The sequence below is a fragment of the Mastomys coucha genome, unplaced genomic scaffold (assembly GCF_008632895.1).
Source record: "Mastomys coucha isolate ucsf_1 unplaced genomic scaffold, UCSF_Mcou_1 pScaffold21, whole genome shotgun sequence".
In the NCBI taxonomy this organism is placed as follows: domain Eukaryota; kingdom Metazoa; phylum Chordata; class Mammalia; order Rodentia; family Muridae; genus Mastomys; species Mastomys coucha.
In genome coordinates this window covers 39904899-39918260 of record NW_022196904.1, presented here as the reverse complement: position 1 = coordinate 39918260, position 13362 = coordinate 39904899, and the positions used below count along the sequence as shown (strand labels likewise).

Sequence of the window (13362 nt, the reverse complement as noted above, 5' to 3'; positions counted from 1 at the left end):
CCCTTTCCACATAGGGGAACCAGCCCTGCAAAAGCCTGGAGGCGGTATTCTGGGGCTCTGGGAGTAGCAGGGAGAGAAAGGTGGTGAGAGGCAGGTGGTGAGGTGGAAAACAGCAGTCTGATTTCCATGACAATAGTATTTATCCTTGGGCCAGCTGGAAGGCCTCCAGTTTCCAAAGAAATGTCCCAATGATGAACAGCCACCATGTGTGTAAAATGTGGTCAAAGTACAGAAAGTCTCACCCTTCACACCCTTCACCCACTCAATAGCTGCAACATATTGACTCAGTAGGTGTCGTGGGTGTCCGGAACATGGTCACCACCCTGTGTACGGTGAGGGAGGGGTGCAGAGCATGCTGGGGAGAAGTTTTAGACAGCCTACCTGCACATCTTTTGGTCTACACTGCATGGAGCCAGCCAGGCCCAGTGTCAGGTGCTCTGTTGAATGGTTCTCTCTGTGTTTAATGAGAAACTGAAGATGTAGTCCCAAATTACAACTAGTTCCAGTGGCCAAAACATCAACGGCCACTTAAGACTTCATCAGATTTGAAACCTTCCTCAGGAAGTCAGCTCAGGAGAAATCATGCAGGTTACTCTACAGTGTCAACTTTTCTAATTGAATCAAGGGTGATGAAATGAACGTCTACAGACCTGTGATTCAGTCTGTATGTTGGTGTGGTCTACTGCACGGAAACTTGTCAGATGACTACAGTCAGCAAAATGCAGCACAAAGAGGCACACTGGAGGACAGACCGATTGCTTTCAAATGGACTTCAGAAGCATTTTCAAAACAGTCTCCTTTACCTCCAGTTATTTAAAGGAAGACAATTGTAGATACTACCCAAATTCCCCCTGGCTAATTTCTCCAAGCCAGTCTTCTTTGTGCAACTCAAGAATGCCAAACTTGCTCTGTCTGAGAGGCTTCAGTTCTACCGCTCCCCTGCACTACTGCCCCTTCCGGAGCTCACTTGGCTGTCTGGGACTCCTCACTAATGCCAAAATTCAGATGTCACCTCCCAGAAGAGGTGGTTTTGGCTGGTCGCTTAAGGTGGCACCCTTGTGGGGTGTGTGCAGAGCATTCTGGGAGAAGCCTTGGACAGCTCACCTGTGTATCTGTTGGTCTACATTGCATGGGACTGGCCAGACTCTGTGTCAGGTGCTCTTGTGTTTAAAGACACATTCCCAGACTACAGTTAGATCCAATGACCTAAACAACATCAAATGATCTTTCTCTGAGATCTGCTTGGCTTTCCCCTCTGTTTTTCCTTACATAATAATGAAAATATCACCTAGCAAAATGCTTGTGTTTTATCTTCCCCAGCTTATAGCCCATCATAGAGCACACTGAAGACCATGCATGGGCTATCAAGCATGCTCTGGACACACGCAGGATGGAGATGCTGTCCCTGACACCCATTCAGTCAGTATCTTGCAATAACTGAATGGGTGAAGGGCGAGATTTTCTGTATTTTGATCACAACTTATGTACATTGTGGCTGATCATCATTATGGGACCCTTGGCATGACACTTTTTTAGAAATCAGAGACCTTCCAGCTGGGCCAAGGATGAAGACTGTTGTCATGGCAATATAGTGTTGCTATGTGTCCCACTTCAACCTTGGAAGCTACATGGAGAAGACACAAAATCCAGGTCTGTGAGTCACTGGAGGAAAGCTGCTGGGCGATCACCTAGCTGATATTTGCAGTGAGATTTGAGGTCTACCTATGGTGTCAGTAAGTATTTCTTTAACAAGCCCAACAGTTTGAGCCAGTTTCTACAAAGCCCTTATAGTCTAGATCTGTTGTCTGCTACTGGAGTCAAGGATACTTCCTCTGGGTCTGATGCTCGTCTTTTTTACTTTCTATAGCTGTCTTTTGTTCCACAGACATTCAGAATTTGTACCTAGTCAAATCTGCCAGCCTCTGACTTTGTTACACACTAAGAACTCCTCTATCCCAAGATTACAAAATAACATGTTCTAATACTTCTTTCGAGTTCTTTTCTTTTTCTGTCACAATATTTCAATTGCCTATTGTTGCTGGTGATGTAAAAGGCTACTTTCTGTTGTGTTTTTATGTGTTCTCTACTCTGTCTCCTGAGATAGCTTCACCTGCCCCAGGGTCATATTTTTTGAGGGGACAGTCTCTAGAGCTTTATAGTTTGTGCTAATAAGATAATTATCCTTACATTATGCTTTTATCCCTCAGTTTTTGACTGTTTGTTCACATTTATTCTTCCAGATTAATTCTAGAGCAAATTAGGTTTTCACCAAAAACATCTCAGTGTTTTGTTTACTACACTGTGCGTATGAGCTAATTTGAAAAATATTGCCTTTATAATAAAGAACCTACCACAGAGAAACACAGCTTCTTGTTTATTCTTCTTTTGCTTGCTATAATAAAGGCATGATTTTTTTTTACATTGGTTGTCTTAGTTTGCTTCATGTTGCTATAACAAGATACCTGAGGCTGAATAATTTATAAGAAGAGGTTTGTTTAGGTCACAGTTTTGGAGAGTTAAAGCCTAAGTCTGGGAAACCTTAACCTGCTTGGCCTGTCCTGTGGCCCTTCTGGCTGCTTTACAGCTCCCTGGGGCACCTGTGGCAGGGACATTTAGGAAAGAGGTCGCATGGTGCACGAGAAACCCTTCCCCAAAGCATAGCTTCCAACACCACCACACTAAGTTTTGGTTGGGAGAAATGACAACACTGGTCCTGACATTTTCCATCTGTGGTTATTCCCAAGTGGAATGGAGCTTGCTGCTGTGAGAATTCTCCCTGGTGCCTGCTACTGGAGTTAGGATGCAGAATGTCTCTCATATGCACCCTGTGTTAAAGGCTTGATCTCCAGTTCATGGTGCTGAGATGGAGTCTGGAGGGAGGCCTTCTGGTAGGTTCACCACCCTTGAGTGAGATACTGGGAGTCCAGTTCTTCCTCTGAAGTGAAGGATTTGTCACATACTTCTACCACAAGGAGCCCTCTCACCACAAGCCCAAAGCAGTGTTCCCACCAATTAGAGCTGAGGCTTTTAAACTGGAAACTAAAGTAAATACCTTCTCTTTATCCTTGACTATCTTCTGAACTTGTTAGAGTAACAAAAGTTTACCACTGTTGCCCAACCAAAGGTGACTCACATACAAGAAGGTTCTGCATATTTAACTTGTGGGTCATAACCCCTCAGGGTTACCCATTAGATATTCTGCATATCAGATATTTGCAATATGATTCATAACAGTAGCAAAATTAAGGTTATGAAGTAACAACAAAATAATTTTGTTCTGCATATTTCCTTGTACCCAGAGCCTTAATTTTTTAAAAAAAAATTAATAGTTAATCTTTTTACATAGTCCATCCAAATAATTCTACTATCCTCAAATAACCCTGTTGGTCCCTTTCCCTCCAATATTTGAATCTTTTATTTATTTATCTCACCTTATTGCTTTAGCTAGAAATCTAATCTCATTCTGGCCGAGCTCAGGGACAGTGTCCGTCCTGTATTGTCTTTACTGGAAAGGCCTCTATAACTATACCATTAAATTCTGTGTTTCCTTTCACTTCTCCTATTGTTTGTGTTTTATAGCTTCCAGAAGTCAGTAAGTTTAATTAAGAAACAATGTTTAGTTTTGTAAAAATGTGCATTCAACATTCACAGAGATGGCCACATGGTTTTTCTCCTTTAACATATTAGTAGAGTGGGATTATGAACAGATTTCCTAACATTAAACCACATTTTCATGGGATCAAAGCCTTACTTCCTCATGGTATGTCTTACATTCAATGCTTTTCTGGATCATATTTGCTAATGTTTTATGTAGAATTTCTTTTCAGCTACATTCATGTTCATGTTGTTGTTGCTTGAGGCCAGTTCCCTTAGAATAGCCTGCAAACGTGATGTGGAAAGTTATGGATCCTCATGAATTAAGTGGCTAACTGAAAAGATACATGGAATAAAGAAACAGAATTCTGAGGTATATCTAAAGCTAAGCCCTCTACTTGTTCACTTTATAGGCATCACTGCATCCTATTGTTCTTCTGGAGCAATGCTTCTTAATTTGTAGGCCATGATCCCCAAGGGTCACATATCAGATATCCTGCATATCAGATATTTACAATATGATTCACAACAGTAGCAAAATTATAATTATGAAGTAACAACAAAATAATTTTGTGATTGAGGGGCTCACCACAACATGAGGAACCGTATAGAGGGTCACAGCATTAGGAAGGTTGAGAACCACTGCTCTGGAGTTAAAAATGGAAACTGGGGTATAGGGAGAGCCAGAGGCTCAGCTCAAGCTCACCCTGGTGGGTGACAGAAACTCCAGAAAGACAACATTCATGAAGTGACAGTTGACAGGTGAGTTTGAAGAGAAGTATGTAGTCACTCTGGGTGTGGCATTGAGCCCTCGTGTTCCCTACCAACAGAGAACCCATCAAGTTTAACATGTGAGACATGGCTGGTCTGAAGAAGTTCAGGGACCTGCAGGATGGTTACTATAGTGGTCCACTAGCCCAATTTGCTATTACAATGTTTGATGTAACATCAAGAGTTACTTACAAGAATGTACCTAACTGAAATAGAGACCTGGGATGCATCAGTGAAAACATCTCAATTGTGTTGCGTGGCAACAAAATGGGTATTAATGACAGGAAAGTGAAGGCAAAATCTATTGTCTTCCACTGAGAAAAGGATTCTCAGCACTATGACACTTCTGCCCAAAGTAACAAGTCTAGAAAAGCTTTTCCTCTAACTTGCCAGACACCATTGGAGCATCTAACTTAGAGCTGGTTGCCATGCCTGCTCTTGCCCCACATGGGGTGGTCACAGCACCAGCTTTGGTAGCATGGTATCATCATGATTTAGAGGTTGCTCCAACAACTGCCCTCCCGGATGAGAAGGAGCAGTGAGAAAGTGGAGCTGGGCCCCTGTGTCAGAAGTCTAGCATTTACAGGCAACTGGCCTGTGATGTCAGTGAATGTACCACCTGGGTTAGCCAATCAGAACATATGCTTTTATGAGATACGGAATGGATGGATGGATGGATGGATGGATGGATGGATGGATGGATGGATGGATGGACGGGTGGGAGATGAATGGGCTTCCAAGTGAATGCAGCAGTTAAACATACCTTTGGTTTTGGGGGTCATGGGTGGAACTGGCGTATTTAGCTGTTTGGAACACAGTTGTTTCCTTCCTAAATTTCTAAGGTAAAGCTGCTACAGTCTCATTGCAATACTCAGCAGTCAGATCTTGTTTGTAACTGTCAGTCCCTTTCACTTGTTTAGAATTAGAAAAAAAAAAGTCGTATTTCAAATAATCAAAAAAAAAAAAAAAATGGAGCCTGGTGTGGTGGAACATGCCTTTAATCCCAGCAGATCTCCATGAGTTTGAGGCCAGCCTAATCTACATAGTGAATTCTCTGGCAACCAGAGCACACAGTGAGACCTGTCTTAAAAGAAAAAGACAAAACAATAACAACAACAACAACAACAACAACAACAACAAAAATAAACTGGAATATAGAGAGGATGACTTAAGCTTTAGAAGATACTAAAGAGGTTTCAAACGTTTTAAAATGCAAGAGGGTAGACTCTGACTATACCTATATATCTGTGTGAAACCTCTCTGGCTCCTAATAGGCAGAAAAGGAAGTCGAGAGGAAGATTCTGTGGGTATTTTTACTCGGGATTTTACAAGCAGCAGGGATCAATTGCAACATAGGAATTTTCAGTAGCATCTCCATAAAGGAAAAGAATTCACATTTTAATTTAGAATGCTTGTGTCCTATTAGGATGAAAACGTTCTGTTCACGTTTTAACACTTGGTCCCCAGCTGGGGGCGCTGTTTAGGAAGGTTGTGGAACCTCTGGAGACTTACAGATGGAAGTGGATCACTGGGCCAGCCCTGAGGCTTGATAGCGCTGCCCCATTTCCTGTCTGCTCTCTGCTTTGTGAGTGCAGTTACCACACAAACTCTCAGACAAAGTTAAGTCTTTCTTGCGACAGTCTTACCAGGGCTTTGGTCATGTAACATGAAAAGTAATCATTTTTGGCAATGAGAACAGATGACATTGCAGAATATCTCTTGAGATAGAAGACATAAAAGAGTAGGTTGAATGATATGCAATTTCCCAGCATGGTCTTAAAAGAGAGCAGTGGTTCTCAACCTGTGGATCACTACCCCTTTGGGGACCAACCCTTTTGCAGGGATTGTTATCTAAGACTATTGGAAAACACAGATATTTACATTATGTTTTACAATAGTAGCAAAATTACAATTATGAAGTAGCAACAGAATAAATGTATGGCCAGGGAGGGGTCACAATAGCAGGAACTATATTAAAGGGTCGCAGCATTAGGAAGGTAGACCACCACTGGATTAGAGAGACGTCTAGCTGAGAACTGCCTTCTGACCTGCACCAGTTCTAGGAGGACAGTGGGGAGTTTGAGATGAGCAGCCCCACAGCAGTATGGTCAGAGCCTTTCTGATGACCTGGGCTTGCTGCTGAGCCCAGTGAAGTAAGACAGCACAAACCACAGGAAGATTCAGGGAACACTTAGCTCTTGTATGTACTAACCCAGCTTCTCTCTGATACCGTCTTCAAAGGCCAAAGGCTATTTGGCCTTTGCCGGCTGAAGGCTTCTCACCTCCAAATGCAAATTTCAGCCTTAACAAAAATGTTCCTGGCTTACCTTTGCTCCACTAAGTCTATACTTACAAGGGGGCAGGAGGGGAACAGGCAGGACATGATTTCTCCATCTGTTCTGCAGCTCTTAATACTCAGAGACCCTTGAGAGAGTCTACACTTCCATCTCAAGAGAGCTTGCTCTTCGCAAGATTTAGTTTAGCTTTCATCAGGAAAGAAAGTGGAGAAGGACCACTTCAGAACACAAGCCAGATGCTACCTGCAGCTGTTTCAAGGCCTCCCCTCGGGTAGAGCCTTGCACACGTGTTAATCCCGGCGTGTGAGATTTTCATGCACCCGACTCTGAACAGCACGTGTCCCCGGTTGCATGAGAATTCTTCAAGCTCCAGCTGACGACCCAACATGCTAACCACAACAGAACAGAAGCAAGACTGGTAGTGCACAGGCGTGCCTTACCCACAGCCCACATCAGCCCCTGGGAATGCTTTGTGGGTTTTGGCCTTTGTAGGCTTCAGGATGCTGAGCTTCCTCTTGGTGAGATGTCTTGTGTTAATTTCTAGTTAGCTGGCTGAAGAAGTTCCTTATGAAGGTATTTTCTGGAGGTGGTCTCCATCTTTGTTCCTCTAAGTGCATAAATCTTCCTTTTCACATTCTAGGGTTGGTGTTACAGGTATATTTGATGTCAAAGAAAGTCTCCTTTTCTCTCTGTGACTGGTTTGTTTTTATTAAAGATGGTACTGGATTTTTCTACTTGGTATGTATATATATGTATATATATATATTTGTATGTGTGTCTAATATATATACATATATGTATATATGTATATATATATATGGGGAAATATTAGACAGCCTTTAATATATATGTGGATATGAAGTATCAATATTTTATATTATATGAAATTGTAATATGTACATACATACATGTATATATATACATATATATATATATATATATATATATATATATATATATATATATATATATATATATAGCTTGGTAAATGATACATAGTTATTTGATAAAATTGAGACTTTAATATTCATAGTAACACATTTCTTTTGTTTTACATTATCCCCTTGACTGCTATTTCTTTACTCATTCTGGTTTCTGTTTGTCTTCATGATGATCCTGGACAGACTAGCTCTGTTTCAAAGGGGTTTTAAAATTATTATTCTCATAATTTCTACTTCTTCTGGTTTGTTTTGTTGGGTTTTGTTCTATATCCTGGGGAATTCCTCTAATTCACAGATCCTATTTTCATCTATATGCCCTTTCTAAGAGTTGCTGTATCTTGATTTTTTTTTTCCTTACTTGACTTTTCTTCTTCAAACTGGTACCCATTGCCTGGTTGTCCCCTCTTTCTATTGCTTTCTTAGCTTGGTATCTTTAGATTATCTCAGACTCTCCAGTAGGCATTTAATTATCTTCTTCTGTTCCCTGCATCAGCCCCACTGCAGTCAGATATACTTGTTCTCCATTCTGGTTGCCCCTTGCAGTGAGCTGCTGGCTCTCCTCACAGCCTGTTGTGCCCTGGCCTCCCAGGGCTCTAGGCTTGTACTGATGTGACCCTGATTCCATCAGCTTCCGTGAGAGATCAGTGCATACCCCTACAAAGCTGGATGTATCGTTAGGGGTGGGTTTAAGAGGGCCTTGCTTCCAACCTACAAGATTGGATACAGGATAGGGGGCAGTGGTCCCACAGTCCCCTTCAGGCTCATCAGCAATCCCCAAACAAGCTAGGCTGTTACTCATCCAGTCTGCAGCCTGGGGGCAAAGTTATGATCAGGTTTTCTAGATTCCCTCTTTCTGGACTGTTCTCACTACAGCACCCTCACTCCCCACCTCCTATAGTTAATGCCACCCTGAATTTTATGGGTACTGCCATATATAACCCTTGGCAAGTGGACCATATGTGTTGACTGATAGCTTGAGGAGTAAGGAGGGAGATCATAGAGAGATGCTTTGATTTCTGGCCAGGACACCTGAGCATGTTCTTCACCAGACTGTGAACCTTTGAAGAACAAAGGTTGAATCTGTTACCCTTTCTAGAGGCAGCACTTTCCAAGTCTTTCCAAGCACCCAGGCTGCTATTCAAATGTGATGTTGCTCTGCAAGTCCACAGCTGCTCACCTCCATACCCAGGCTCAGCCAACCTTCCATGTGGCATCAGCTCCAGCATCACCCAAAAGGAGTTTCTCTGCCTTTGTCCTGTGTCTCTAGACCCCATTGGCACCAATGGCACATTGTAATTTTATTTTGCCATAGAGTCTAAGAAATGTGTGTACAAACAAATATGCAAATACATTGACCTTTCAACTTAATTGTGAGGCTGAGGCAGAAATCAAGTCCTATTCAAGTTCATGTCACTGGGCCCTACTTCAGCATGTCATGTGACACAAAGCAGCCAAACACTACACAATTGAACTGAATAATATATAGGGAGGATTGCCCCCCCCCCCCGATCGGAGCACTTCCATACTATTATAACTGTTGAGGCTTGAGTACCATAATACCCCTGGAGTCAGAAAGAATAAGGAAAGAAAATTTATTAGCAAGTTCCTAAGATGTGTCAGTCACTGTACCAGGTGCTATCTCAGCATCAAAGGGAGGGGCTTCTCTATTGATAAGTAATACTTTACATATGAAGTTGTACCTTGCAGTACTGAGGTGGACATTAAAGTTTACTAAACCAAAAACAAAAACAAAAACAAAAACAAAACAAACAAAAGAAGTGAACCAGCTGGTTCAACACTGCAGAGCTTGTAAGTGGCAGAGCTAGATTTGAACCCAGGCACTTTGAGCCTGGAGACAAGACTCGTGGTGTTAGGGTATGCCAGGGTATAGACTGTGTCCATACCAGGCCAGCTAGGTAGGTACTCAAGGAACTGAGGCTCCCCCAAAGCAGATAATTAGAACCAAGCCATTTAAGTGACAATTTCCTTGCTCTTAGAAATCATTTGAGTAGTGGTTGTCGTTGTTGCTGTTTTGAACTTTGCACATGCGACAACCCTTAGGATCTGGCCTCAAGAGACCGTAATGGTCCTAAGTGTCCCAAAGTCCTCATGAACAGAACCTAAGGAATGAAGACCTCAGTCATTTGGAATAGAGTTGAGAGAAGCCAACAGTTGGAGGACATAATAGAAGGGGTCATATGTCCCACCCGACCCAGGCTGCAGGGTATAGACTGCTCCAGCAAGGTCCCCTGTTACAACCCCTCACTCCGTGGTGCCCCTTACCCTGGGCTATGTGCATTGCTCTGTACCAGGGCGAGAGACGTATGTGAAGACGCCTCCTGTCTGTCACCTTGGCAGCTGCCCTACCATAAAGGTCTTCTCTTCTTCTTTGCAAAAATTGGTGCCATAGTACTGGCATCCATGTGCCCAGACAGTGAGCTTTTCTGAATATTAATATGTTCTCTCTCAGACAGTGGCTGCAACATGGGCATGGGGTTAAATCTTAGTCCGTGGCCTCAGAATCAGATGCCAGTTTTGCATTGCATCTACAGCCGTTCTTCCTCTTCACACACATGGCCTCCCCTCCTGGCCTCACTTGAAATGGGGGTGCAGGTGGCAGCATTCCAGCCATACCACATTCCCTAGATACATGTATATGAGACAGCGTGAGGAGAGGAAAGTGGGGGATGTCTATGACACCCCTACATGCCTGAGTGTCCTGAGCAGATGGGAAGCCTGGACATGCAGACTCTTGAACTCCAGCCAGTAAAGTTTGTGCTCAGAGGGTCCTCATTGCCGTATGTGGATGGAGATGTTAATTTATATTTGATATCTCTTTAGTCTCTCACAACCACATGGGAGAGCTGTTAGCCTCATTTTTTTTTTTGAAGCTTCTGCCTTCTGAGCAGTGAGTGGCAGAACTAGACTCTGCTCTCAGGTGTGTGTGTGTACCTGACATCCCAGTCCATGATCTCTGCTGACAAGTTTGGCTCCAATTTCACCTTTGCCCCATATGCATGCCCTACAGACCTGTGTTAGTGCCGCCAAGGGGAAGGAGGAGCGTGGGCACCCCAGGCCAGGAATAGGGAGAGGTGGGGAGGGGGAGGGAAGACACACGCACCCCCTGCCTGGGAGAGAAGGATGAGAACCAGGAATCTAAGGAAGCTGTGTCAGGGGGCCTTAAATGCACAGCCAAGGACGCTGGGCCTGGGGGAGGACTCAGTATCACCAAGTCACCTTTTAGATCTGTGTTCCAGCAGCGGGCATAAGATCCAAGGACCCTAGATGTCCAAGCTTCCAGCCCCATCCAAAATACATGCCACAAACCCAGAGTCTGTTTCTGGTCAAAGGGTTACCATTTGGGCTAGATAGTAGAGGCATATTGGCGATGTCACTGATCAGAGGGCCTGCCCTGGCTGAGACTTTGGCTCCTCCTCACCTCTGATCCCACAATCACAGCTGTGCAGGGAGGCCTTAAAGCACACCACACCCACTTTTGCCTCTGGGGCCAAGAAGAAAATGAGTTTTGTTCTTCCTAAAGAAAGGTCCATTCAGCTGAGCATTCTCTCTTGCTCTTAGAGCAGATGCAGGCCTGCTCTGACCAGCTTTGGAGCAGCTGGTTCCTCCCCAGTGATCATCTGGTGCGAAGTCTGTTTAAGATCTGCAGAGGGTGATGGAGAGGCAGCTTGGAAGAGTACCCAGGACAAGGACACCTACCCCTACTTCCTGCCTTGGAGAAATTTACCAATCTTGACAAGAACAAAAACCACAAGAAAAGATGTCTTTTTAAGGCTGGGGGGACAGCTTAGTTAGTAAAGTGCTTGTCACAGAAGCATAAAGACCTGAGTTTAATCCCCAGAACCACTCGAAGGATAGGCATGGTGGCACATGCCTGTAAGTCCAACGCTGGGGAGGCAGAGAGAGATGGTTCCAGGGCTCACGGGCCAGCCAGCCTAATGGGTAAGCCACATATCAATAAGACACTCTGTCGCAACAAGCAGAGCAGGCTCGTCTTAAGGAACAACGTCCAGGGTTGCCCTCTGGCCTGAACATGCATGAACATACACACGCACTTGTACACCTGTGCACCCAGATACACACATCCGAAGTGGTTTATCTATTAATGCCCATCTATCACCATTAGTCCATATTGTATCATCTGTAATTAAAATAAGACAGCAGAGACAGCCACTGGGAGGTGATGGCTCAGGTTTTTGTCTTGAAACATAACTACCACAATACTAACTAGCTCACCTGTCATTAGAACTGCAGACAGAATGAAGCCTTGTGTTGCCAAGTGCCCTGTTGATCAAAGGGTGGTAAGCTACATGCAAAACCCTTAAAACTTAAGATTCTTGGGAGGCAGAGGCAGGCAGATTTCTGAGTTCAAGGCCAGCCTGGTCTACGGAGTGAGTTCCCGGACAGCCAAGGCTACACAGAGAAACCCTGTCTCAAAAACCAAAAAAAGAAAAGAAAGAAAGAAAGAAAGAAAGAAAGAAAGAAAGAAAGAAAGAAAGAAAGAAGGAAAGGAAGAAAGAAAGAAGGAAAGGAAGAAAGAAAGAAAGAAAGAAAGAAAGAAAGAAAGAAAGAAAGAAAGAAAGGGAGGAAGGAAGGAAGAAAGAAAGAGAAAAGAAAAAACCTAGGATTCTAAAATAAGAATACTCGAAAACTGATCTCACCTTCCAAATTAAGGTGAATTGCATACCAAGGAATGAAATGGCTAACCATGTTTGACATTGTGACAATGGCTACCTGTGACAGTCATGCCCAGATAGGACATGGGGAAAATCTTTCAGTCTGGACAAACCAGGCATAAACACATACATAGGAGCTGTGTGGCTTTTGGGAGCAGACACCAGAATAACGTGTATCTGCAAGCCTTGGCCACAGAAACCAGGGGCCTGAGGCCTACAAAGACTGCATGCACTGCTGTCCTGGCTACAACCTGCCCCAGGTGGTACACACAGATCTCAGAGGGAGTGGAAAACTGGGGCAGACCCAGAGAGGCCTTGAGAGGGCAACTGGGTGCCCAGAGGCCTCAGCTGTACCTCAGTGTGACTTTAGACAAATTCACTGCCTCTCTGAACCTCAGTTCTATCTCAGTTTTAAAAAAGGATATAGAGGTCACCTTTGTCTTTACCCTACCAAGGGTATCCCTTTGGTAACCTGAAGGCTATGAATCTCCTTGATAGAAGAAAGTCTGCATGTGCAGCCTAAAATAGGCTATTTCCATCACCACCTGTTCGGTTGGAACCCCTGCTTGCCCCTGCACAAGCTGGGAAACCCCATGTCACCACTCTTTGTCTCGGTATTTCCAGTAGCCCACCCAAGGGTTCCCACCTTGGGCTCAGTTTTTGATCATATATGGGCACAATCCTAGCTCCTAGCTGGCAGACACATCATCACTCCTTGCCTAAGCTCTATAAAACCCCTTTGCTTTAGGCCAGCTGTACAACTTCACTAACCTCCTGCTCTGAGATCGGTGAACCCACTTGAGAGCTGTCTCTCAGTGAACCTGCCTTTATATTCTTGATTTGGCTTGAACTGGCTTATTGTATGTGCAGAGAAAACCTATTACTACCTGCTCCTCCCCAAACCATCAGAGGCCCCAGAGAACAACCATCAGGCTAAAAGATTTCTAAGCATCCCTTGCAATCTAGACAGGTAGGAGAGGTTCTGTCCATAGGAAAGTGTCGAGGTCAGGGTCCCGTGAGGTACAGAATGCCATGGAAGGCAATGACCAAAGGGCTATGTGTTAG

General features: G+C 43.9%; 1 pseudogene; it reads left to right on the top strand.

Moving 5' to 3' along the window:
* The first annotated feature begins 311 nt into the window (after positions 1-311).
* On the top strand, positions 312-4907 carry LOC116101234 (annotated as a pseudogene).
* The last annotated feature ends 8455 nt before the right edge of the window (positions 4908-13362 follow it).